Below are 27,683 nucleotides of genomic sequence, written 5' to 3' on the forward strand. Positions count from 1 at the left end.
GTTTTGTGATTGGCTTATTTCACTTAGCACAATGTCCTCAAGATTCATCCATGTTGTAGCACAGGTCAGAATTCTCTTCCTTTTTAAGGCTGAATAATATTTCCATGTATGTATATACTACATTTTGCTTATTCACCGGTCAAGGAACACTTATGTTGCTATGACCTTTTCTCTATAGTGAGCAATGCTGCTAGGTGAAATTTACTCTTTCAAGATCTAAAACCTAGTGTAGTAAGCAAAAATCTTAGATGGCCCCAAGATTCCCACCCCCTTGTGTATATGCCCTGCATAATCCTCCCTCCTTGAGTATAAAGGAGTTTAATATAATGAGATATCACTCCATGCTTATGTTACTTTATATGAAGGAGTGGATTCTGAAGATGTAAGTAAAGGCCTTATCAATTGACTTTGACTTAATCAAAGTGGAGATTGAACTGGGTAAGCTCACCCTAATTAAATGAGTCCTTAAAAGAGGATAGAATTAAAGCCAGAGAGAGATTTCATCTTTTTCTTAAAGAAGCAAATGATCATGTTGTGAATCTGTTATGGAGCTTTGTGACAAGAATCTAAAGGTGGACCCTTAAAGTTTGAGAGTTCTCAGCCAATAACATGCAAGAGAATGAAGACTTCAGTTCTACAACCACAAGGCATGGAATTCTGCCAACAACCAATGACTTGGAAGAGAACCCAGAGCCTGATATGAGAGTGCAATCCAGGCAGACACCTTGAGGTCTTTAGCAGAAGACTGAGCTAACCTGTACCCAGATTCATGACCAAACAGAAACTGTAAGATAATAAATTTGTTTTAAGTTGTAGTAATTGGTTATGTAGCAATAAAAATAAATAAATAAATCTAGTTTTTGATTTGGGGTAGAAGTCTTTCTTCATTTCCATTATTTCTTAAACACAGACTACAAACCATAATTATGGCATCTCTGTTAAATTAAAGTCACCTTTGGGAACATCAAATATAAAATGTATGACATATTTAAGGGATATTAATGTTTGTTCAACTTTTTACTGACATAAAGATAATTGAATTTATACAGAGGTACTTCTGATTGTTTTTCAGATCTATTTTTTATAGTTTTGTTTCCCCTATTATTTTTTGTTATTATTGCTATTTGTATGCAAGTCTGATACTGGTACCCAACTGTGTATTTGTGTATCCTAGTATGTTTTGAATTGGGAAAGTAGAGAATCATGCTTACTTGTATTGTCTCTATATAGTTAGAACAGTGATATTTTAGATTTTTTTTCTGTGTATCTCTCAGTATTTGAAGCTATCAGAAAAATAGAGTGTGAGTTTAAAGGAGGAGAGAATATTATAAGAACATCAATTGACTGTTGATTTTTACCTTATTTTGAAAAGTTCTCTTCACTGAAAGCTCTCACTAGGCAAAATTGCTTTATAGGAAGTGATGTCTTTGTCTCAAATGGTTTTTGTCCCTCAGGTGACTCTATTGAGTCAGAGAAACCTGTGTGGGCTTCAGACAGAATTATTGCACCTCACTTCACAAATCAGAACTATGGGATACGTTATCTACTACTTTCTAAGTCTACACTCCACATATAATTTACTGACCCATTAATAAAGCGTATGTGTTTTGATTTTTTTTTCCAGTAGTGGCAATTGAGTTAAAAGTTTGAGAAAACTTACAGATAAGAACAGTGAGAAATACAATACCAGAAGGGAGTAGGGGAGAAACATAAACCAGGGTCACTTTTTCAAGAAAAACAGGAGGAATTCTGATAACACATTCCTGCAAATATCAAGTTTCAAGTATTTAAATCTTTAAAATGTATTTTTCATGTTTTTACTCTGTTTTCCCCTACCCCCTCCTTTTTGTAGTGTGTGCTCTAATGTACTGTCTGAGCCAGGGCAGGTACCATTACCTGAATAACTTTGTGACTAAGTCAAGTTCTTAGGTCTGAAAACTTCCTGGCATAAAATCTAGATTTAGGGTATTTAAAGAGATTTTTGTATATATACCCACTTTCTAAATGCATACATCTTAACACACATCTCTAATATAATCGCTTTATTACTTTAAATTCCTTTGTAAGAAAATTTACTTTTTCCTCATGTTTGCAGACACGCCAGGTGATAAAAGGATGGAATGCTTTAACACTCCTCCCCACTTGCCATAGTCCTCCTGATTTGATTCTGGTTTTGCTCCTTCGGACTTAAATGATCTTTCTGGTACAGTACTGGGTAGAATAGCATTTGAAAAATAAAACAAAGGTAGAATGTTTAAAATGGTATTGACGAATCACTAAATTCTATACCTGGAACTAATATTATACTGTATATTAACTATCTGGAATTTAAACAAAAACTTAGAAAAATAAACAAATAAAATGACATTAACGCTCTTCTGTTGAAATTACTTCTAGAGTAAATAATTAAGTGGGAACTAATCTTACCAAATTTCACTGTAAAATTAAGTATTACTCTCTTAGTTATCTGAGCTAGTATGGAAAATAAATGGACTGCAATTGTGATGAGGGTGATTTCTCATTCACTTTTGGCTCTTTTTTTAAATTTTCTTTTGCTCTGATAACTAAGAACCCTGTAGTTGTTTTCTGTTTTTTTTTTTTTTTAATATTAGATCCTTAAATAAAGCAGGCAAAAATAATCCACTACTACCACTCCCAAGCCACCTCCAAATAATGGGAATTTCTGGCTTACTTGCAACAGCAGGTACATCTGCAAGCTTCTGTAATAGACAACCAGGAAATGTAAAGGAACAGCAGCCTTTCTGTACAAACCAATATTGTAACTGGAATAGCAATCTGTCTTCCAGGGAACAAAGGCACTGCCACAAGGAGTCCAAGTGTTTGCTCTTTGCCAACATTCCCCCAAATCTACAGACATTTTGAGAAAGAATGCCTACACCTCTTATTCAGAAAGTAAAAAGGAGATCGGCTAAGCTTTGAAAGGTAATATTTGGGTTGTGTCAGAGCCTAGCATTCTATTTCTTTGTTCTGCTTCTGAATTCGCATTGACATACAAATCATTTCATTTCTTTAAGTATTTTAAGGTAATTTCTTTGAATTACTCTTTAAGTAATTTATTTAGGTGCTCTAGGTATTAAACATGTAAAATAACTTTAGATGTAAGGATTAAAAGTGAGGCATGAGGACAAATTGTTATCAACTGAGTTTTCTTTAAATAGAGCGAATCACATAGTAGTCACAAAAGCTTTTATTTTTTTAACGCTCCTACATATACATTTAAATAATATTTTCAACAATTTTCATAGTGTACTTAAAACTGAGGTTACTTTCATCTTTTGCATGATATAATTTCTTATAGCAGCTCAAGTGAGAAAGCTTCTGAATTCCTCTATTGAAAACAAAAATACCCTCTTACAGTAATCATGGAAGCATGAGGATTGGTATATAACACTCAACCTAAAGAAAATTTAAAAACAAAACAACCACATCTTAAACTATAATATGATCACCTTCCTTTCACTTCTTCCTTATTCCTTCTCTATGATCTTCTATTTCTTTTACTCGCTATTTCCTATTTATTTGCAAGGTGAAGTTTTATATTAATCTAAATTTTAAGACTTTTTCAAAAAAATGTTTAATGTTTATTTATTTTTGAGAGAAAGAGACAGAGACAGAGCATGAGCGGGGGAGGGGCAGAGAGAGAAGGAGACACAGAATCCAAAGCAGGCTCCAGGCTCTGAGCTGTCAGCACAGAGCTGGACCAGGGCGGGGGCGTGAACTCATGAACCACGAGACCATGACCTGAGACAAAGTTGGACACTTAGCCAACTGAGCCACCCAGGTGCCCCCTAAATTTTAAGACATCTTAAATACTATTACCCATTGTGGTTATTATAATCATAATATCCTTATTGTTATATATATTTAACCATTTCTAAAATACCATGATGTTTGAGTACTACAAAACAACACATAGCTACAATATATTAATTTGGGCCAGAGTCAGACCGAGGGTCACATTCTAACCTTAGCACTTGCAAAATTTGTGGCTTCAGTTTTCTTACATATACAATAGGAATAATACCTAATAGGATTGTAGTGAATGTTTAAATGTTTCCTCCAACTTAGCTTTTCTAAAACTGTACATATCATTTCCCTTTCCAAACTTGTACCTCCCCCAAAATGCCTATTTTTAGTAAGGGGCAAAAACATTACATTTTCAAAGAAGATTAAATTATGGCTGGGGTGCCTGAGTGGCTCAGTCAGTTGGGTGTCTGACTTTGGTTCAGGTCTGATCTCACCGTTTTTGAGTTTGAGCCCCACATTGGGCTCTGTGCTGACAGCTCAGAGCCAGGAGCCTGCTTCAGATTCTGTGTCTCCCTCTCTCTCTGACCCTCCCCCCTGCTCACACTCTGTCTCTCTCTCTCAAAAATAAATAAACATTAAAAAATTTTAAAAAAAGATTAAATTATGATCAATTCCCACTGGCCCAATTTAAACATCCAGTCACCAGGTCTGATAATGTTCATTCTGATAATATCTCAAAAGATACTCTTCCCCACCCCCACTGAGGCCTCCCCAGTCCAGGCCAGGCATTTCACACAAACTGCTCTTTACCCTCTTAACTGGTCTTGCTGCCTCTCACCTTGCTCCTCGCATATCCATTCTCCAGTCTGAAGCCATAGTAATTAAAAAACAAAAACAAAAACAAAAACAAAAAACACAAAAAACTATGTGTCATGTCACTTCTCAACTTATAAACCTTCAAAGACTTCCCTTTGCTCTTGGGATGGAAACAAGCTCCTTAAAAGGCTCATTGGGCACCCTATGACTGTCCCTGCTTCCTCCTCCTCTCATCTCTTGCATTGTTTGTCTCACAGTTAATTCCCTTACTCCTCAAGTTATAGCTCAGGTCTATTCTCTGCCTGGAAGACTCACTTCTTCTCTTCCTGGCTAAATCGTACTCATGTTCAGGTTGCAAGTATTACTTATTCAACAGGCGTTTTACAATACCAAGTGTAGCCTAAAATTAACATTGCATTCTGAATGAAGAGTCCTCAAATTACAATTAAAAACTCACTTTCCCCCAATAGAGTATAGAGGTGGACAGGAGGGAAGCTGGGAGAAAATAGGCCGGGGCGGAAGAAAATGGGAATTTTGAGACATGATGTCTAGAGAGCAAGCCATACAGTAACCTCCCTCTCCTTCTTTCACATCAAGTAAGGTAGGTTTACACTGTGCTATGGCAGAGTTTATTATATGATCCATGTAACTGGATGGAAGAGAAAAAGATAGTATAACCCCCATGCAAGCAATTAATAGGGTAGAAACAGGATAACTGCTTTTGTGGTGGGAATACTCTGCCTTCTTTGATCTGTGTCTGAAAAAAGGATCTAAGAATTACTATTTTTTTTTCATTCAAAAATACTTATTTTTTAAACCTCTTATTTTGGGATAATTTAGATTCACATCCAGTTGTAAGAAAACAGGAATCTATTACAGCATAAGGGACAATGAGAAATTGCATATTTTTAAGGGATACAAACTTGATGATTTAATATACATATGCATTGTAAAATAATCACCAAATCAAGCTAATATATACATCATCATAGTTACTGTGTGTGTGTGTGTGTGTGTGTGTGTGTGTGTGTGTGTGTGTGGTGAGAACACAGGCATAGTCTTTCAGCAAATTTTAAGTATACAGTGTAGTACTTCAGTACCTTAACTACAATTAAGTTGTACATCAGATCTCTTGTATGTTACATCTTTTGTTATATAAATACAACATATTCACCTTGCATAACTAAAACTTGCACTCCATGACCAACAACTCCTCATTCCCCCCTCCTTCTATCTCCTGGCAACCACCGTTCTACTTTCTGGTTCTATGGTAACATTTTCCCTGGGTCAGATATGGGCCATACAGGATAGAAAGAAGAGGTCCAGAGCCATTTCAAGTCCTGTTTCAGAGGAAAACTTGGGAGGGAGAAGGATTCTCATGCAGGAGACTGGATGGAGTGAGTCATCATCAAAACAGGTTGGAAGGACTAAATAACCCAAGGACTGAGAAGCATCCTGAGCATCAAGCAAGTTTCCATTGGAAAGGAATCTAGTGATATGAATATTGAAGAATTCAGGATAGAGGGCTTCTGCTGGCAGGCCTCAGGCTATCCCCAAGGAAGAAACTTAAGAGCTTCCACTTTTCCTTCTTCCATCTCAAATGGCAGTTCTAGAGGGGCTAAAGCTGTAGCAAGCAAGCTGTTGAGGCAGAGCTCCTAAGAAAAAGAGCTCTTGTACTCCCTTTCTAGATGACAGTGGGATGGCAATGGTGTCAGTTGGCAGAGGGAGGGGTGAATTTTACCTCTGAATGAAGATTAAAGTATTAATGAGTATCTTGGAATACATGCTATCAATTGAGACAGTCACTTAATGGTGACTGTGGAATTGCATATCTCAGAGTAAGCAGAAAAGTCCTGGTTACCCTGCCCAAGTCCCACCCAGGGCCAGTAGACAACGCCACCAAATAAATGTTAAACAGACAAAGAGAAACAACACATGTGTTTTCTTTAGGCCATCTTTTGTGCTTTTTAGCATTCTTTATACTTCAATAACCATTTTAATATCCATCACACCATCCCTAAAATTAGTCATTGTAGAGACAATTTTGTGAGGAGTGGGGGTTGATATGGGTGGAAAGCATGAGGTGGACCTACGAAATGGTCCCTGAATACCACATTGGATCGTTTCCTTTATACAGTTAAAAAGAATCCCATCTGCCAAAATTACGTATACATACTTTGTTTTAGATGTGCTCATTATGAGGAATAATCAGAATCTATTCTAAGTGTTTTTATGCTACAAATTTTGATTTTCTTATAAGAATAGTATAAAGGACATAATCTGCTTTTTCTCAAACACCTATATGTACATTAATTGAGTAGGATGTAGAAAAGACTGCTTTTCTACACATCCATATTTACATGTCAGTAAATTTAAAAGTGAGACTAAAGGTGCTAGTTTAATTCTCTTAATTAATTAAGTCTCTTAATTCTGCTAACAGTAGTCTCCCTCTAGATTTCCCTTCTTTCTCCTGGTCTTCTCAATTTTTTAAGGAAGAAAACTCAGTATCTCAGATGGAGTCAACTGTCCAGTATAACTATAGGAGTCCTAGGTCAGGTAGACAAAAAGATTAAATGAAATATTATAAGGGGACCCTGGCTTTGGAACAGACTGTTCAGTGTATGATATGGTCTCCACCATTTACCAGCTCCATAGGCAAATTAGTTAACTATTAGAAGTGTCAGTGTCCTCGTATGTAAAACAGGATTATAGCATCGATCTCACAGAGTTATTGTGAGGATTAAATGAGATAAAATATATAAATTATTTAGCACATTGCCTAACAAAATGGAAGTGATCACATGTATACAGAGGATACCTACTTAATATGCCTCTGATACACTATTTTAAGCAAAAATGGAACTTTGTTTATTTTTTCCATCCAAACGAGGAAGCTCGCTACCAGACATAATAATTTATTCCCATTGAACTTTAAAAAAGAGCAAAAACATTAGTGTAGGGATGATGTTTTCTACTAGAACCAAAGCAAATGATTTAGAATAACAAAATAAATTTTAAGAAATTATTAGTAACATGGAAATAAACTCATGAATTTAAGTGTGTGTGTGTGTGTGTGTGTGTGTGTGCGCGTGTGTGTATGTGCATGTTATCTGAAATATTTGAGGTACAAATGGTATATTCAATAAATAATTCTGGGACAACTGGCTAGCCATTTGAGGAAAAAATCAAGGTTCCTATTTCACTTGTTAAACAAAGAAACATTTCAGATGTTAAAATATAGTATATAAAAAGAGGAAACATTTAAATACAAGAAAAAATGTAGATGCATATTTTTATAGTCCAGAGATTTTATCACCATTTAAAGCATGATATTAAACCCACAATCACAGAGGGAAAATTATAAAATTGAGAACATAATAATTAAAAATTCATAATGGGAAAACAAACAAAATTAAAACAAAACCCCACTAAAATCAATGAACTAAAACTTTTAAAAGCCATAAATAGGCTAAACACAGAAACAAACAAACAAAAAAAGAGTATACACATGACTGTTGCAAAAACACAGGAGCTAGGGATTAATTCAGAAAGTATTGTTAGTTGTGACTCAATTACAATTTGGCAGAGGATTCCATCTATCTGTACCACTGCTTTGAATAGGGCTTAAATCGCCTTCCTCAGGAGTAGTGGCTGTTAAGGAACATTAAAGACAGAGGTGACTTTAGAGATTATCCTGGTTTACTGTCTGCATTTACAGACAAAATAACTAAGACTTGATGAAGTTAAATCACTATTAACAAAGATATGTACAAGACTAGTAAGAACAGGTTAAAACAAAACAAAAGAAAAGAAAACAAAACAAAACCCCTCCCTCTTTATTTGGAGAACAAGGAGGGCAAAGAAATCTTTGCTGAGGAGGGGGCACTCCAGGCTCAACTCAGAAGGATCAGTATTAATTCCTCTAAATCACAGGGGGATTCCAGGCAAAAACATAAACCAAAAACAAAAACAACAAACATCCTATACAAATGCCTGAGGCACAATACAGAAAGGGAAGTCCAGCATATTGTAAGGCATTAGGCACAACTGAAGTTCACAGAGTATTAATGGTGTTAAATGAAGTTTCAAATGTGTGTCACATGCTAAATAAATATGTGTGTGCCATGCTAAATAATTTTAATCCTATTTATGGTTGATGCAGAAAATTTTTACAATAAAGTGCTAATGTTATGAGGCTAGCGTTTTAAAAAGGAAACTTAGGGGTGCCTTGGTGGCTCAGTCAGTTAAGTGTCCTACTTTTTTTTTTTTTTAATGTTCATTTATTTTTGAGAGAGAGAGAGAGAGCGAGCACAAGCAGGGGAAGGGCAAAGAGAGAGGGAGAGCGGGACAGAGGATATCAAGTGGGCTCTGTGCTGACAGCAGACAGCCCAATGTGAGGCTCAAACTTATGAACCATGAGATCATAACCTGAGCCTAAGTCAGACACTTAACGGACTGAGCTGCCCAGGTGCTGTTAAGCATCCTACTCTTGATTTCAGCCCAGGTCATGATCTCACTGTTTGTGGGATCAAGCCCTGCGTCAGACTCTGTGTGCTGACAGCAAGGAAACCGCTTGGAATTCTCTCTCTTTCTCTCTCTGTCCCTTCCCCACTCACGCTGCATGTACTTTCCCTCTCTATCTCTCAAAATAAATAAGTAAATGAACTTTAAAAAGTAATCTTAGTGGCCGCTTGAAGGATGGAGAAGAGGAAAGAGTTTAGACATTAAAAAAAAGAATCTTTCCTTCAAGATTCTGCTGAAATATTCTAGTAGACTTTTTGAGTCCCATGTTGGAACCCATGTCTTCCTTCCCATTGTCCTCTTTGCACTTTGTGTAGGTCTAATTTTTATGCATTTATTATACTGACACATATGAATTCCCAATTCCCTAAATAAACTTAGATTCCCCAGATGGGATACGCTTACAACCATTCTACCAAAAACAAAACAAAACAAAACTCTACGTAACCAGCATTAAAATAATCAGTTAAACTACACATAAGACTAATTTCTGTATGGATTTCACAAAGGAATAATTCCCATATCCTATGCCAGTGAGCTCCTTGTATGTAACATGCAGCTTGTAAATAGTAAGTATAGTCTAAAACTGTATGAGTGTCTGTGTGATATACATGCATGTGTAACTACAGTATTAGAAAGAGATGCAGATAGATAAATGAGTGAGGATACAGTGTTTACTTCCACAAACTGGAGAACAAAAGGACACTAGAGAAAATGCTATTTGAAATAGGCTTGGCACATAGGCAGAGATTGAGTGCAAAGTGATTTGGTAGAGAAAGGGAAGAGAGAAGAAGGAATAGCACAAGCAAAGGCACTGAGACAGAAGAAGGTGGAAGAAGAGGTAAAGGAGGGGGAGATAAGGGAGGAGGAGAAAACAAAAAGAAAAAAAAATACTATAACCTTAATAATAAATATCCTGTTAATATTGAAATTTCCCTGATTTTTGCTGTTTTTGTGATTGGTTGTTAATTGTTTGATTTCAGATACAAAGTTATATAAGCATTGTGATTGCCTCATGTGTCTAACTCTTTTTTAAACTATAGGTTTCCCTACATAGTATCTTTTTTTAATTTTCTTTCAATTTGTCTTATGTTCTTTCGCTGACATGATAGAAGCCAGTTCGCTTAATCCTCTAGATGATATTACTAATTCCCCCTTCTAGACAAACCCCTAAAAAGTGGTTCTTCATCAGGACTTTAGAGACAAGTATTTATTTGCTTAGTATCTGCAAAGAGATATGTTAAGACAGATCCTCTCTGGAAAGTACTTTGCACTAGTGACTACCTCTTATAAGAAGAAAATTATGTAAATTTGATAAATGAATATTTTTTAAATGAAGTTTACTTATTTATTTTGAGAGAGAGAACATGAGCAGGGGAGGAGCAGAGAGAGAGAGACAGAACCCCAATGCAGAGCCTGACGCAGGGCTGGATCTCACAATTGTGAGATCATGACCTGAGCCAAAACCAAGAGTCTGCTGCTTCATGGACTGAGCCATCCAGGCGCCCCATGAATATTTTAAAAGTAGTGTCTGAGCACTGAGGAGTTAATTTCACTACTAACATTTTCCTTTATAAGCTAAGGAATTCCAGTTTATGTGTCTAAATCTTTGAATATAGTAGAGGAAACCATATAAAATTGCCTATAAAAAAGAGCAATTTTGTTTGCTAAACCTAATGGAAATGAAAATGATTTTATTTTTTCACAATTTAGTCAAATAAATATTATTTATAATTATCTAATATATTTGATATGCCATATTTCAATGCATTAATCAAGCAGATTTATAAACATCTATATTAACATCCAGATTCCTTTTCAAAGACAGATTACTGTTTTATTTTCTATATAATTCTCTGATTCAGTGTCAAATTTGTTCTTAAAAAGCAACTGGATATATTTGGCAAGATGTGAGAAAGGGAGAGGAAGTGGAAACTGAAAATGTCTATAATGACTTAAACAGATTATATATCGTTAGGATCCCTCTGGGATGTCAAGGTCAAAATAAGTGAAGGTGTTCACTGCTCATCAGTGAAAGTCAGGGAGCAGAGTGTAGTCACTTTCTAAGAACTATTATCCAACCCCATAGAACCAGGATTAATTTACAGAATTTAATGCTTAGTTGAAATAAAAATGTGCTTGTTCTCAGTGAATTGAGGATGAAGGTACATATAACAATCGTAGGTCTGAACTGGAATTATTTAATAAGCAGTCTGGTTGGAAGCAATTGGTCTCCAAGGAATGTTAGGCAATTTTCCCTCAGTTTGAGTTTAACATCACGCCAGAAAAAGAACTCTAATGACTAGTTACAAAGTGACTGCTGAACAGACTTCTCTTTACCTTAACAAAAGGCAAAAAAGAATATTCGAGATGAAAGTAGCCACTATTACTCATTTGATTAGGTCTTAAAAGGCTCTTACTCTGGATGTGGAGTAACAGGAACAAATTTGAAGCCCTTTGGCTGGCTCTGGCGTCGGCCCTAAAATCCTCCAAAAAGTATATTATAGATGAAGAGGGGTTTTGAGGAAGTACAATAACTTGGTGGCTTTCCACAGCCACTTAACAAACCTCAGCCTCACAGCCTTACGTAGGAGAAAACAAAAATGGTCTTGCTTTAACAGGGAGGACAACTGGTAAATAAAGGGGGAAAAGTATTCATGTTATTCTGTAGAAGATCAGGCATACATGTATGGATCTCAGATTTCCAGCAAAAATAGCATAACCCCAGCAATGTGCTGTCTGACAATCTTAATGTATGCACTGGGAAGAAGGTACTGTCCTTGATCCAGGAAGGAAGTTACTCCAATGAAGACACAAAGGCCCTTTAATAATTTCTGATTTTGCTACAAAAGGCCATATTTCACTCTTTCTCATTGCCACGTAGTATTCCTGTGGATCCTGAGAAACTTAACAGAAGACTATGGGGGAAGGGAAGGAAAAAAAAAAGTTATAGAGGGAGAGAGCCAAAGCATAAGAGACTCTTAAAAACTGAGAATAAACTGAGGGTTGATGGAGGGTGGGAGGCAGGGGAGGGTGGGTGATGGGCATTGAGGAGGGCACCTGTTGGGATGAGCACTGGGTGTTGTATGGAAACCGATTTGGCAATAAATTTCATATTGGAAAAAATAATTTCTGATTTTGATCACAATAGTCTCTCTGTCATTACAGTAATCATGGAGCAAAAAAATGAATATGTGAACGCATCGATGCATCAAAACGTTTTTGAGAAGCATATTTGATCCATTCTTAGCATTACTGGCTTTTGCTGTATTCTGCTTCATTTCCAAGAGGGTACAAATGTGAAATACAGCCAAGTGTCATCTTGCCTTTGGCATTCTGTATCAAAGGAAAAAACACCGGTCTGGTATTCAGAAATTAATGTCATAATTTCATTTCTGTGACTACTGAGAAGTCATTGAAACTCTCCATGACGCAGTTTCAAGAATTAGAGTAAATCGATATTATCAAAAGCTACAGAAATGCCAAGAAAAATGAGGCCCAAGCAACCATGCAATTCTTTTGCACTGTAAACTCACATTTGAGAGATTAGCAGCAAGATGGTAGCTAGGAATGAAGTCTAATCGTGTGGATTTAAGAATGTAGGCAGTGAGGGGCCCCTGGTTGGTTCAGTCAGTTACTCATCCAACACCGATGGCTCAGGTCATGATCTTGTATTTGGTGAGTTCGAGCCCCACATTGGGTTTGGTGCTGACAGCTTAGAGCCTGGAGCCTACTTAAGGTTCTGTGTCTCCCTCTCTCCCTGCCCCTGCCCCGCTCACACTCTGTCTGTCTCAAATATAAATAAACAGTAAACCAAAAAAAAATTTAAAGAATGTAGGCAGTGAAAATCCAGAACTATCAAAGATACCCACCTGAATCTTAGAATCATTGCAGAGTTGAATGGAGACTTAGGATCATCTAGTTGATCAACTGAATTTTACAGATAAAGAAAGTAAAGACACAAAGGTTAAATGGGTTTTCCAAGGTCAAAAGCTCGTGAGAGGCAGAGCTGGGATTAATTCCAGGTTTCCTAATTCCAATCAAACATTTTTACTACTACATAATAGTGAATAATTAGAAATGGCAGGAAAAGGATACTTGCAGTAGATGGAGTTAAAATTTCATTAAGTACATCATTTTTAAAAGTTCCATATAATCTTGAAAAATTAAGAATAAGACAAGTTCTGATATACTACAATTTGCTACAGAGTCCTTAACTTCTGTCCAATAGGAGCTATCACCCAGTATGTCATTCTTCATTAAAATGAATTAATCATGTTGCAACCAACTGTCAAAACAAGAGTTTTTAACTTACTATTGCATGAGTTGGCAAACAAGACAAATTTTTTTAATAATTTTTTAATGTGTATTTATTTTTGAGAGACAGAGAGACAGAGCATGAGCAGGGGAGGGACAGGGAGAGAGGGGACACAGAATCTGAAGCAGGCTCCAAGCTCTGAGCTGTCAGCACAGAGCCCAGCGTAGAGCTCAAACCCACAAACCGCAAGATCATGACCTGAGCCAGAATCAGATGCTTAACTGACTGAGCCAACCAGGTGCCCCAAACAAAACCAATTTTTGAGTAAAAAATAAAATGTTGAAAAATTATTCCACAATCCTCTAGGAGGTGAGACTTTGCAAATGATGGAGTAAGGAGTTCAGGAAAACAACAATATAACTGGTGAAAATCATTAAAACACACCATCATTTAGAATATATGGATACTCTCCTATGGGCACAGAGCGAATGGAGAGACATTTATATAAGAAAATCTACCATATCTCTAGAAGAACAGAAAGTGCCTATGGAATTTGAGCCATGTCCAGCTTCACCACCTGCACCCCAGCGCTCTGTGTTATGGAAGTTATGACAAAAGCATGCTCAGCTCCTGTTATCCCAGCTTCCAGCCTGGGGCTACAATTTTACCTGAGGAGGGACAGACTATGACATTATCATCTTCTCACCTCACTCTATCCCAAGTTGCAGAGGCTCTGTTTCAGACAGTTATAGACAAGAGGTCCAAGTCTTTTTTCCCTCACCGAGGTCCTCAATGATATAGCAGACGTTCTACTACAAGTACAGGAGACCAAGAATACTGGGGCCTAACCACCCTCCCGCCCAGGACAGGGTTTCATGTCAGGGAGGGCAAAGCAAGACTAGGGTTTGGTAGTCTCCTTTCATTTGCCCACTCAGGGTAGAGTGTCACTCCTAGAAAAGCAGATACCCATCTCTAGCTCCTGTGCAGTGGTACAGGGATTCTGCAAAGAGAACTTTAGGATAAAGAGCTCTGCAAGTCTGCCTTTGGAAGGAGAGTGGAGAACTCCCTGCCTAAGGAAGATTGGTAGGTCTGATATAAGCAATACAGAAGAACATCCAGAAGTTTAGAAGATTGAGGAGGAGTAGATACAGCCAACAAGAATCCTCTCAGGGTCATGGGGAAAAAACCATAATTCAACAATAATAGTTGGGAAAGTTAATTCTCCACTTACAGTGGTAGATAAAACAACTAGGCAGAAGATTAACAAGGAAATACAGAACATGAACAACACTTAAAACAACTAAATTTACACATCTACATTCCACACAACAGCAGAATACACCTTTTCCTCGTGTGGATAGAGCATTCTCTAGGATAAATCACATGTAATCCTCAATAAATTTAATAGGATTAAAAACATCCAAAGTGGGTTTTCTGACCAGAATGGAATGAACTTAGTAATCAATGATAGAAGGAAATCTGAGAAATTCACAAATATGTGTAAATTAATAAAATACTCAAATAACCAATGGGTCAAAAAAGAAGAAATCACCAATGAAATCAGAAAGTATATCAATATGAATAAAAACAAAAACACAAAAGATAAAAACTTAAGACATTTAACTGAAGCAGAGTTCAGCACGTATAGTAAGAAAGAAAAATTTCAAATCAATAGCCTAAGCTTCCACCTAAACAAACTAGAAAAAACAAAACAACAAACAAAAACAAAAAACCAGTAAACCCACGGCAAGCATGAGGAAGGAACAAATAAAGTGGAAATAAATAAAATAAATAATAAAAAAGTAGGTAAATCAACAAAACCAAAAGTTGCTTCTTTGATTAGAATAGCAGAATTGATGACACAAAACAGACACTCAGATAAATGGAACAGAAGAGAGAACCCAGAAATGGACCCGCAAACATATGGCCAACTAATCTCTGACAAAGCAGGAAAGAATATCCAATGGAACAAAGATAGTCTCTTTAGCAAGTGGTTCTGGGAAACCTGGACAGTGACATGTAGAAGAATGAACCTGGACCACTTTCTTATTCCATACACAAAAATTAACTCAAAAATGGATGAAAGACCTAAATGTAAGACAGAAAACCATCAAAATCCTTGAGGAGAAAGCAGGCAAAAACCTCTTTGACCCTAGCCACAGCATCTTCCTACTCAACACGTCACCGGCAGCAAGGGAAACAAAAGCAAAAATGAACTATTGGGACCTCATCAAAATAAAAACTTCTGCACAGCAAAGGAAGCAATTAGCAAAACTAAAAGACAACCAACAGAATGGGAGAAGATATTTGCAAATGACATATCAGATAAAAGGTTAGTATCCAAAATCTATAAAGAACTTATCAAACTCAGCACCCAAAAAAACAAATAATCCAGTGAAGAAATGCACAAAAGACATGAATGGACATTTCTCCAAAGAAGACATCCAGATGGCCAACCAACACATAAAAAAATGCTCAACAAATCTCATCATCAGGGAAATACAAATCAAAACCACAAGGAGATACACCTCCCACCTGTCAGGATGGCTAACATTAACAACTCAGGCAACAACAAATGTTGGCGAGGATGTGGAGAAATAGGATCTCTTTTGCACTGCTGGTGGGAATGCCAACTGGTGCAGCCACTTTGGAAAACAGTCTGAAGGTTCCTCAAAAAATTAAAAACAACTACCCTACAACCCACCAATTGCACTACTAGGTATTTATCCAAGGGATACAGGTGTGCTGTTTCAAAGGGACACATGCATCCCAATGTTTATAGCAGCACTATCAACAATAGGCAAAGTATGGAAAGAGCCCAAATGTCCATCCATGGATGAATAGATAAAGAAGATGGAGTATTACTCAGTAATCAAAAAGAATGAAATCTTGCCATTTGCAACCACATAGATAGAACTAGAGGGTATTATGCTAAGTGAAATTAGTCAGTCAGAGAAAGACAAATATCCTATGACTTTGCTCATATGAAGCCTTTAAGATACAAAACCGATGAACATAAGGGAAGGGAGGCAAAAATAACATAAAAACAGGGAGGGGGACAAAACATAAGAGACTCTTAAATATGGAGAACAAACAGAGGGTTACTGGAGGGGTTGTGGGAGGGGGGATAGGCTAAATGGGTAAGGGGCATTAAGGAATCTACTCCTAAAATCATTGTTACACTATATGATAACTAACTTGAATGTAAATTAAAAAAATAATAGGTTAAAAAAATAAAATCATATTTCATATCTCTCAAAAAAATAGCAGAATTGATAAACCTTTAGCTAGACTGTCCAAAATAAAAATGAGGAGACTCAAATTACCACAATCAGAAAGAATGAATACCATTACTAATCTTATAGGAATACAAATTAACTAAGAGGATTATATAAAGAACTAACTATATAATCAGAGTAAGATAACTTAGACAATAAAAAGTCCTAGAAAGACTCAAATTACTAAAACCAACTCATGAAAAAATACAAATTCTGAATAGACATATAACAAAGGATTAAGTAATTTAAAAAATCTCCCACAAAGGAAAATCCAGACCCAGCTGGCTTCACTGGTAAACTGTACCAAATATTCATGGAAGAACTAGTACCAATAAGCCTTCCAAAATATAAATAAAGTAGGATCACTTCCCAGTTATTCTTTGAGGCCAATGTTAACCAAATGAAATATCACAAGAAAAAACAAAAACGAACAAACAAACAAGTAAAAACCAGTGCAATATCCCTTATGTGTATAGATGCAAAAGTCCTTAACAAAATATTAGCAAGCCATACCCAGCAATCTATAAATAGGATTATTCACCATGACCAAGTGTGATTGGTCCCAGAAATACAAGGTTGGTTTAACATCCAAAAGTTAACTAATGTAATACATCATATTAATAAAGGATTAAAAACATATAATTAACTTAATTGACACAGAAAAAGCATTTGACTAAATCCAACACTCTGTTATGATAAAAAATGCTAAACAACTATGATTACAATTGGGCCAACTCAATCTGAAAAGGAAATCTTTGAAAAATCCACAGCAAATTATACTTAATGATGAAAAACTGAATGATTCCCTCTACAATCAGAATTATGTCAAATATGTCCACTCTTGCCACTTCAATGAAATATTGTACTAGAACTATTGTACTAGAACTAAGGTTCTAGTCAGTGCAACTAGGTATTTTTTAAAGCATTCATTCATACTGGAAATGAAGAAGAAAACTATCTCCATTTGCAGATGATATGATCTTACATGCAAACAATCCTACATAATACACACACATGCACATATACAACTATTGGAACTAAAGAAGTTGGCACGATATCAAGATACAAGACAATATACCAAAACAATTGTATTTCTTTCACAAACAATACAAAATCCAAGAATGAAACTAAGAAAATAATTCCATTTATAATAGCATCAAAAAGAATTACTTAGGAATACATTTTTAAAAGGAAGCTCAGGACTTCTAAACTGAAAATTACACTATAATATATTGTTGAAAAAATGAAGAGCTAAATAAATGAAAGAAAAAAAAAACTCATGTTCTTGAACTGGAAGACTAATTGGTAAGATGGCAGTACTTCTCAAATCGATCTATAGACACAGTATAATCCCTATCAAAATTCCAGGTTGCTTTCTTGTAAAACTGACAAGCTGCTATTAAGATTCATATAGAAACTCAAGGGACCCAGAATAGTCAGAACAATCTTTAAAAAGAGCAAAGTTGGAAGACTCAAGATTCACAACTTGCCAAAAAGCTATAGTAAGTAAAACAGTGTGGGACTGACATAATATAATAGACATTTAGATCAATGGAGCAGAATTGAGAATCCAGAAATAAACCCATGCACTATGGTTAACTGCTAAGACAGTTCAATGGGAAAAGAACAGTCTTTCTAACAAACAGTGCAGGGATAAATGTGTATTTACATGCAAAAAAAAATGAAGCTAGACCCTACTTCACAATATCCAAACAAACAAACAAAACATCTCAAAATGGATCAAAGACATATATATGTAAGAGTTCAAATTATAAAACACTTAGAAGAAAACATAGGAGTTAATCAATAAACTCTGCACCTTGGACATGTCATTTACCTTAACGTCTCTGAATGACATTAAAGAGCTGTTGACCAAGACCCACTAGATATATTTTCTTTGGGAATCTGTAACTTTACAATGTTGGTTGTATCTTGGCACATATAAAGGCAGTTGAAATATAAAAATATTTGTTGAATAAAGATCTCCATGAATTGATCCATACCTATATTTCTAAGCTACCACTAATTTTTGCATGGATGTGAAACAAGTTCAATTAAAGCAAACAGAAGAACTTAAAAAGAAAAAAAAAAGCCTGAAACACAGTTTAAATCAATATTCATTGATTTCTGGGACACTAAATTCAAAGTGCAATAAAGAAAGAAGTTCCTAAAAGAAGTGGCCATCTAGACACTAATCAAAGAGATAATACATTTACAAGGTAATGCAGTCTCAAGTTCTTTAGGAACATTTGCATAATAAGGTAGTAGAAGCTTCATGAATGCAATGTTTGAGTACAAAAGACAATAATCTTCCATCACTGTTGAAATCATTAAAAGCTATAAACTGCTGCATTGAAGTATGTAGTTTTAGATAATGTTCAATCAAAATATTTACTCATGAGAAAGAATACCTTAACAATAGACTCACAAAATATGTCATTTTTCTTGTTTTTTGTCATTAAAGCAATTTGCTGTTGTTATAAGGTTATTATGATGAAACATATGACATTTGAAGTAATTGTGACATTGGCTAAATATTCTTTCCCCAAATGATTCATAGTTGGAAAGGCACATCTACTTTTCTAGAGTGGGTAAGTCATTTCACTTTGTTGGAGTATGTTAGTGAAGACAATAGACAGCTATTGAATGCTATCCATGACAGTTGCTCTTTGTCTATTGTTATATTTAATTGCCCCAATAACATTACAAAGTTGATACTGATACTCTAGTTTTATAGAAGAGGAAACTGAGAAGTGAGGGAATTAAATACCCTGTCCATGTCACACAGCTAGCAGAATAGGAAGGCTTAGATACAAATTAGTTCTGACTCCAAATTTTGTTCTGTTCATTGTATTTTTCTAGATAGTAACTTCCAAATGTTTGCATTGAGGCCAAAGGACAATAAGTGAGTATAGAAGTTGCAGCTCCAATCAAATTTTGTTGAATGTGACAGACAACATTGTCCTCACCTGAGATTAAGAGGATTTTTTTAAGAGGGTAGGGGTGCCTGGGTGGCTCAGTTGGTTAAGTGTCTGACTTTGGCTCAAGTCATGATTTCATGGTACATGAGTTTGAACCCTATATTGGGCTCTGTGCTGACAGCTCAGAGCCTGGAGGTTGCTTCAGATTCTGTGCCTCCCTCTCTCTCTCCCCACTCATGCTCTGTCTCTCCCTCTCTCTCAAAAAATGAATAAACATTAAATTTCTTTTAAACTAAAAGAGGATATTATTACCCCTACTTTTGCAATTCTTGTCTCAGGGGGATATTGTGTTATTTCTTTGAAACAGTCCAAGTCACCAGACTCTAGCTATCATGGTGGCAAGGCAGTGATAGGAAGTGTAGCAGAATGATAATTCTCCATATTGAAATGCCTAAATTCACAAATTCTCAAAACTTAATCTTTCTGAATCCACAGTGTATTGTCCCTCTGACAGCTCCATCTGTTATGACATAGAGTAGACCTCTGAGTGTAGAAGGGACAAACAGGACAATTCTTCTGGAATGAGTTCCCTGGAGAAAGATGCATGCTTACCAAAGCAAGTGAGAGGGCTTGACAGTAAGAATTTATTCCATTAGAATATTGCAGATTGTTTTAGATGTGCTACACAAATCTTATTATAACAAAAATTATGCAGAGCTTTACATGAACTCGCACCGCTACTTAGCATTAGACCCCATTCCTAGCTTTTGCTGCTGTGCCTAATTGGTCATTTCAGTTCCTCCACTGAAGGGATGTTTAAGTGCTTACTAAGTGTCAAGCCTGGGCTAGGCACCTGAGATCCAAAGGTGAGAAAAATGAAAGCCTCTATTTTTGTGAAGCCTGAATTTATTAGGGGGGCATAGGGTTTCATCAAACAATTAAACAAACAAGTATATATTTAGAAGTTGAATCAGTGCTAAAAACATGTATACCTATGTCTGTATAGTGCTTAGCAAGTAACTAGATACTTTGTCAAATACCACCTTAATAAAATTTCACAACAGTCTAGGCAGGTAACAATTACCTGTATTTTACAAGGTGACTAATACTCATAGAATCCAAGGGCATTAGAATTCAAGAGATGTTTTAGAGTCGTTTGATCTTGTTTTTCAAGTTCAGATTCTCTCAGACACTGATTTCGTGGTTCTGTGGAGGAACTTGTATTTATTTGTCAGCAGCTTACAGGCGATTCTAAGGGGGTGCTGGGTTCTACAATTTGGTCCTAGCACGGCCATCCACCGAGTGCTTTAGACTCCTCTTCTTTCACCAAATAATCCTCAAAACCTTGTTTAAAACTTACTAGTCACGAGCTACTGCCAATTTCTAGAGGCATTCCAGAACATCTCAGGACCATGTTAACTCGTCCAAGTTCACAGCTAAACTACAAAAGTAACATTCAAACCCAAGTCTTAGTTTTCATTAGAGGGCTCTTTTCACCATTATACATCTTTTCGTCTCTTTACACATAATGAAAAATGAGCATAAACAAGTTAAGATTTTTTTTCTGAAAATTAAAGCACATAGAATACTAAAGTGTTATGCCTTAGAAAATTTTTCTGGAGGATTTTTAAAAGAAGTATTAATTAATGGCTTTAGTTAATCCAATTTTCATTCAAGACAAGCTATATTTATTTTGTAAAAATGCTTTAATTGGTACAGGCTATCGAGGGTTTCATGCACTAACTATCTTAAGACATTAAATATAATACTTAATATATGTATTCTAATGGTATGGTATAACTTGGATGAAAACAAGAATAAAATTATATAATCATTGAATTAATTTTATATTAAACATTCTTATTAAATAACCTTAAGCATTTCTCATAACGACTGGGGTATCTAAAAGGAACTGTACACTAGACTTATCTCTGTGGGTAGTATATTTCATTTTGGGTGGTATTTCTCAGAGCCAAAGGGTCAGAAAAAAATAAAAGCAAAAAATCTCATGTAACTTTACATATGAATAGAAAAAGACAAGAAATTGAGTTCTCTACTCTATTTATTTTGTAAAATTTTCTTTTAGGTTTATTTATTTTTGAGACAGAGCACCAGAAGGGGAGGGGCAGAGAGAGAGAGGGAGACACAGAATCTGAAACAGGCTTCAGGCTCTGAGCTGTCAGCACAGAGCTTGATGCGGGGCACAAACCCATGAACCGCGAGATCATGACCTGGGCTGAAGTCTGATGTTAACCGGTTGACTGAGTCACCTAGGCGCTCCACATTCTCTACTCTTTAAACAGTTACATAGTTTATAAATTTCTTGATGTAGAGAAATATATTACTTTTTGTTTATATATTATTCATCAGAGTTAAATGAATTGAAAGACAAATTATTGAAATAGCAGTCATGGGGCATACTAAGAAGACATTTTCAATGTAATTTCATATACTTTTGAATTTTAATGCCAAGATTATATGTGAAATGTTCTCTTCAAAATGGAAAAGAACACAAATAAATTTGTTATGGCTAAAAACTAAAGTTTCAGACATTCTGATTTCTTCTACTGTTATATTTATGATAACCATATCCATTTAGAATCTAGTAGCCAGGAATATGTCTTCATTCGCTCATGATTTTAACCAGAGAGCTGTAACTTATTCTATTAAAATATTTAAGCAAAATAAGAATTTAGAATAACTAAACAACCAAGAAAACAAACACCAAAAGAATGAAAATTTTTATATTCACATCAATTGGTATATTAATGATGAATCTATTATCTAATTTAATTAAGACATTTAAAAATATTTCTGAAGGGCTGTATCTAATTAGTCCATATTAACCTAATTAAATCATAGTTTATATTTGAATTAAAAAACATTTTAAAATATTCTATATTTCAGACTTTTAATTACTTCAACTTTTTAGATAATCCATTAATTATTTATTTGATAAGTGTCTTCCATGTAAAAAGGAAAGCGTTAGATCATAAAAGAAATAAAAATGAATAAGACAGATGCTTTGCCCTATTTGATTTTACTGCATGATAAAGGAAACTGAATCAATTCAATTTGATGCAACAGTATTATTAAGTGCCTATTTTAAGCAATAACTAAACTAGGCTAGACATCAAAAAATGAATAAAACAGAATTTCCTGCCCATGAGATACCCTGTGGCTTAGTGAGGGAGACAGAAAGGTAAACAAATAATTAGAATACAGTATGAGGGGCGCCTGCGTGGCTCAGTTGGTTGAGTGTCTGACTTCAGCTCAGGTCATGATCTCACAGTCAGTGGGTTCGAGCCCCATGTCGGGCTCTGTGCTGACAGCTTGGAGCCTGCTTCAGATTCTGTGTCTCCCTCTCTCTCTGCCCCTCCCCTGCTCAAGCTCTGTTTCTCTCTGACTCAAAAATAAATATAAACATTAAAAAAAAGAATACAGGGGGCACCTGGGTGGCTCAGTCGGTTAAGTGTCTGACTTCGGCTAAGGTCATGACCTCATGGTCTGTGAGTTCGAGCCCCATGTCAGGCTCTGTGCTAACAGCTCAGAGCCTGGAGTCTGTTTCGGATTCTGTGTCTCCCTCTCTCTCTGACCCTCCCCCGTTCATGCTCTGTCTCTCTCTGTCTCAAAAATAAATAAATGTTAACAAAATTAAAAAAAAAAGAATAAAGTATGATAGGTGATCTAGTTGAAATATATATATTTTGGGGGTACCTGGGTGCCTCAGTAGGTTAAGCGCCTGACTCGATTTTGGCTCAGGTCATAATATCAAGGTTTATGAGTTCGAGCCCCAGTTTGGGCTCTGCACTGACAGCGTGAAGCCTGCTTGGGATTCTGTCTCCCTCTCTCTCTGCCCCTCCCTCATTTGCTCTCTTTTTCTCAAAATAAATAAAAATAAAACTCTAAAAATTTAGAAACAGAAATATATATATATTTTCAAATGAAGTCAAAGTGTAAGGAGAAACTAAACGCCTTGAGAGAAATAAGATAGTTCATAGACTGGTGAAGTATAAGGAGCAGTGAGATCAAGAACCAGATTATTTTGGTAAAAGGGATCTCTATGTGCAAAGTCACAGAACACAAATTGCTCATTGAAGAATGGCTTGTGGAAAACAGTTTGCATCTAAGAAATAAGATTAACATTCACACTTCAAAATGTTCATTCATCAAAAGACTGCTTAAAAGACTGAAAATGCAAGCCACAGACAAGGAACATACAGTTGTAACACATGTAACCTGTAAAGGCTTGTAGGCAAAGTATTTAAATTAGTTTTATAGTTGAATAAGGAAAAGAGGATCAATCCAATTAAAAATAGTCAAAAGTCCTAAATGAACATGTCAAAAAATAGGATATCCAAATGGCCATTTAATATATGAAAATGTGTGCAACCTAATTAAAAATCAGAGAAATGAAAAATAAAATCACAATGAGATACATACCTAATATTATCTACAATTAAAATGACCTACAGGGGCCCCTTGGCTCAGTCGGTTAAGCGTCTGACTTTGGCTCAGGTCATGATATCGAGGTTCATGAGTTCAAGCCCTGTGTCACACTCTGTGCTGACAGCTCTGAGCCTGGAGCCTGCTTCAGATTCTGTGTCTCCCTCTCTCTCTCTGCCCCTCCCCGGCTTGCACTCTGTTTCTCTCAAAAATAAATACACATTAAAAGAAAAAAAAAGAAAAGAAATTATCTACAATAGCAAGTTAGCAAAGATATGCTTATGCCTATAAGTATGTATCAGTACTATCAAATTGAGTAAAACTGTCATTGTCTACCAAAGTTTAGCTTATGCATACTCTAGGATCCAGTAATTCAACTCTTAGATACATACTTAACAAGACATAAACATCGCAAGATATGTACAGAAATGGTGATAGCCCTGTTAGTTATAACAGACAACATTTGTAAACAATGCACATGTTCATCCACAGTAGAAATAAGTATAACAATACTCTACGGCATTGAATTCTTTTTTTTTAAACTAAGGTTTCATAAAAAACATGAATAGAAATCATAATAAAAACAGCAAATAAGGATCACATGAAGAATACATACAATACGATTCCATTTACATAAATGTCAACAACAGACAAAATTAAACTATAATGTTATAAGTCAAGGTAGTAGTTATTTTGGAAAGGAAATAGGACAGCGATTGGGAATGGCATTCAGGGGACATATAGAAAGCAATGTTAAACTTCTTGACAGGTACTGGGGGTTAAGGGAGTGTCCACTTTTTTGTAATTCATGAATTGTACATTTTTACTTAGTATGTATTTCTGTATATTTCTTATATTTCATACTTATTTATAAAAGGAAGAATAATACTTCAGACTTGTCTTTCCCATCTTTCAATAATTCTCATCTTTCAATAATGACATTTTTTTATTTCTGAAAATATTAATGTGCTGAGCATTTTCTGCTTTTGACTTGGAAGGAAGCTATTATTCTGTTGGCACTCAGCAGTTACTAAATTATAAAATTAAAATGGCAATAACTCAAATCATTGCACTCTTGACTAAGGATAAAGTAAGACATAGTCTACCAAGAAAGAAAGGACTGTAATTCCAAGAGAAGTTGAAGATTCCCTTAACAATTAGAGAAAATCATATTACAGGAAAATAGCATTATCAATTATTTAAAAGTTAATTATTTGAAAATGTATTACAAATATACTACACTTTTCATCTCAGATACAGACCTGGGACCTCATTTTTTTTTTTAATTTTTTTTTTTTGATGTTTATTTATTTTTGAGACAGAGAGAGACAGAGCGTGAACGGGGGAGGGTCAGAGAGAGAGGGAGACACAGAATCCGAAGCGGGCTCCAGGCTCTGAGCCGTCAGCCCAGAGCCCGACGCGGGGCTCGAACCCACAGACCATGAGATCGTGACCTGAGCCGAAGTCAGAGGCTCAACCGACTGAGCCACCCAGGCGCCCCCCTGGGACCTCATTTTGATGAAGTGAATTTCCTGTTTGTCTCAGTAGCTCTTTAACCTCACTTTTTGTTTTGATGCTGTACTTTCTCTATAGTTTCAGAAATTTTACATGAACAGGAGCTTAGTGACATATGATTGATAAAATCAGCCCTGAATTCAGTTCTTTTCAATTTTGTATGTTACTTACTTGAGAATAATGCAATACACATTTCAATATGATTAAGTTGTAATTGATTTTACAATTTTTTTAATTTTTAAGTTTATTTATTTGTTCTGAGAAAGAGAGAGAGAGAGAGAGAGAGAGAGAGAGAGAGAGAGAGAGACCAGGGGAGGAGCATTAAGAAGCAGAGAGAGAATCCCAAGCAGGATCTGCACAGTCAACAGAGAGCCTGACGTGAGGCTTGAACTCACAAACTCACGAACTGTGAGATCAGGACCTGAGCTGAAACCAAGATCGGGTGCTTAACCAAATGAGCCACCCAAGTGCCCCAAGCTATAATTTAGTTTAAATGTAGTGTTTAAACCTACTAGCAATTCCACATTTCTTCATTAGTACTGCAGCACTGTAAGCAAACTTACAACAGTACGATATTCCTATAGGTCTCTCTGAACATGAGAATTCTATAGCATTTCACAAGCCATAGATCCCTGGGTTTGTATTTTAGTTGCTTCCTGTCAACCATTCTGAAATCACCGTTCTCTGTATGTTTTTCCTGGCTATCTCCTTGCACCTCTCTTACCAAACTGTTTCTTTTCTTTGAATGTTTCATGCTCCCTGATGCTCAGGGAACTTCATGATTCCATTCAGACACAGTTTTTCCTCTTTTGGACTTTTATTCTGCTTCCTGGGTATTTTGGTGGTGGTGTATTTTTTCCTAGATCTTATATTTTTCCACATCTTTTAATAAGTAATAACAATAACAATATTGCAACAATAAATCATTAATATTTATTGAGTGTTTCTATACACTAGGTACTATTTGATTCTACAGATTATATATATACATATATATGATTACATATGTATATATATATATATGCATGTGTATGACTATATATATGATATATATTATGTTATATATGTGTATGTTACATATAAGCATATATGTTGCATTTATAATTTTATGCATCTGTAATAATTACATTTAATGAATGTTTCCTATATCCCAGCCAGAATTCTAAGTATTTTATTTTTTAACAACACCATATTTTAATTTAAATTTTAGTTAATGTACAGTGCAATATTGATTTCAGAAGTGGAATTCAGTGATTCATCACTTACATACAACACTCAGTGCTCATCACGATAATTGCTCTCCTTAATACCCATCACCTATCTAGCCCATCCTCCACCTACCTTCCTTTATCAACCCTCAGGTTGTTCTCTATCATTAAGAATCTCTTGTGGTTTGTTGCCCTTTCTTGTCTTTTCCTTCTCCTCCCCATATGTTCATCTGTTTTATTTCTTAAATTCCACATATGAATGAAATCATATATTTGTCTTTCTCTGTCTTATTTTACTCAGCATAATGCTCTCTAGGTCCATTCACGTCATTGCAAATGGAAGATTTCATTTTTTTAGATGGCTGAGTAATATTCCATTGTACATTTATACCATATCTTCTTTCTAAATATTTTGCGTGTATTAATATCTTAGCATTCATACAATGTCAATATGGTAAGGGCTAACTAACTCTCTCTGTCATTTTTTCAGGTGAGGAACTCAAGGCCTGGAGAGTTTAAATACTTTGCAGAAACTCCCACAGCTTTTAGGCTACCAAGGGAAGATTCAAATCCACATGGGTTGATTCTAAACCTCAAGTTCAAAAATAAACGAACAAAGAAACCTCAAGTTCCTAGGTTCCTACTCTTGTCATTTTAATGGTAGATATAAATTTATTCATTCTAAGGACATCCTGTAATTTAGTTAGAAAAAGGTAGATTTCCTGACACTTCAATAAGGAGGAAATAAATCCTCTAACAAAAATTAGATACCAGAGTTTGCATCTGGTGTAACAAACTGGCAGCAAAACTTCACAACTAAAATAAATAAATAAATTAAAATAAAATAAAATAAGGTAAATAAAATAAACCTCAATGCATTATAGCTGACTGAGGTTATAATTTTATATTACCAAAAAATAAGATTAAATCTATAATTCTCTAATAGCATAAA

At 35.6% G+C, this 27,683-nt stretch overlaps 1 protein-coding gene and 1 long non-coding RNA gene across 2 annotated transcripts in view; one reads left to right on the forward strand and one right to left on the reverse strand.

Moving 5' to 3' along the window:
• Positions 1-27,683, reverse strand: part of ERBB4 (erb-b2 receptor tyrosine kinase 4) — a 710,253-nt gene that overhangs the window by 630,482 nt on the left and 52,088 nt on the right. The gene's annotated exons all lie outside the window — the stretch shown is intronic.
• Positions 692-27,376, forward strand: LOC122241014. Its single transcript, XR_006220921.1, has 4 exons — positions 692-786; positions 2,096-2,203; positions 2,808-2,943; positions 27,222-27,376. It is a non-coding gene; the product is annotated as an uncharacterized LOC122241014 (long non-coding RNA).

The sequence above is a fragment of the Panthera tigris genome, chromosome C1 (genome assembly GCF_018350195.1).
Source record: "Panthera tigris isolate Pti1 chromosome C1, P.tigris_Pti1_mat1.1, whole genome shotgun sequence".
NCBI classification, from domain to species: Eukaryota; Metazoa; Chordata; class Mammalia; order Carnivora; family Felidae; genus Panthera; species Panthera tigris.